The sequence below is a fragment of the Branchiostoma belcheri genome, unplaced genomic scaffold (assembly GCF_001625305.1).
Source record: "Branchiostoma belcheri isolate BF01 breed outbred unplaced genomic scaffold, Haploidv18h27 scaffold6, whole genome shotgun sequence".
NCBI classification, from domain to species: Eukaryota; Metazoa; Chordata; class Leptocardii; order Amphioxiformes; family Branchiostomatidae; genus Branchiostoma; species Branchiostoma belcheri.
The window spans coordinates 1555907-1556985 of NW_017804242.1; the positions used below are offsets into that span (position 1 = coordinate 1555907).

Genomic DNA, 1079 nt, shown 5'->3' on the forward strand with positions numbered 1-1079 from the left:
TATCCTATTTGCAGATGATTCAAATCTTTTTCTTTCAAACTCGAATTTTGATACGCTAGTAAACCTGGCTAACGAAGAATTGAAAAAGGTTATATCGTGGTTTGAGGCAAATAAATTATCAGTCAATGTTAAGAAGACATACTACCTTATTTTCTGTAATAGAAATAAACCCTACAATAGAAGCGCCAAAATCTTTTTAAAAAATGTGACCCTTTCTCAAGAGAGTCAAGCCAAATTCTTAGGTATAATCATTGATGAACGATTGACCTGGAAACCACATATAACTATGTTAGGTAAAAAAATTTCAAAAACTATCGGTATTATTGGAAAAATTAAACATCTTCTTACTCAAAAAACCATTATTACCATATACAATAGCGTAATATATAATATACCCATATCTAACCTACGGGAATATAGTCTGGGGATGCCCCTACAAAACCACACTACAGCCCCTAGTATTACTCCAAAAAAGATTTGTTCGTTCAGCCACCGGCGCCAGTTTCCATGCACATTCTGCACCTTTGTTTACAAAACTTAATATTTTGAATATTTTTGACATAAACAGACTTCATCTGATGCTATTTGCCTTCGACTGAAGGCTATGCCTTCGGAGAAGGTTATGAAATCGGGTTTGCACTGTTTGGCAGATTAGGCACGATAACTCTTGAAGGCAAGGTCCGAGGTTCACGATTTTTGGCAGGCAGGTTGATTTAGGGGTGGCCATTGTCCAGGCAAAAAATGGGATTCGTGGGGGGTTCCTAAGTCACTGTAGTTGACCTTGGTTTTTGGTGTTTTTTCCTTGTCATCAAGATATCTCGAGAATCCTTAAATGGATGTTTATTATTTTTAGTGGGCAAGTTACCGTTGAAAATGCCGAGGTCAAGTTCAAAGATGGGCCCCGTGGGGGTTTCTATGTCACTGCAGTTGACCTTTGTTTCTTGTGTTTTTTCTTGTCATCAAGATAACTCGAGAATCTTTAAATGGATGTTCATGTTTTTTTAGTTGGCAAGTTACCATTGACAATACCAAGGTCAAGTTCGGATATGGGCTTCGTGGGGGGTCCCCACGTCATTGAA

At 37.9% G+C, this 1079-nt stretch overlaps 1 protein-coding gene across 1 annotated transcript in view; it reads left to right on the forward strand.

The window, feature by feature from the left end:
• LOC109482231 (UDP-glucuronosyltransferase 2C1-like) overlaps positions 1–1079 on the forward strand; it is a 4160-nt gene that overhangs the window by 2678 nt on the left and 403 nt on the right. The gene's annotated exons all lie outside the window — the stretch shown is intronic.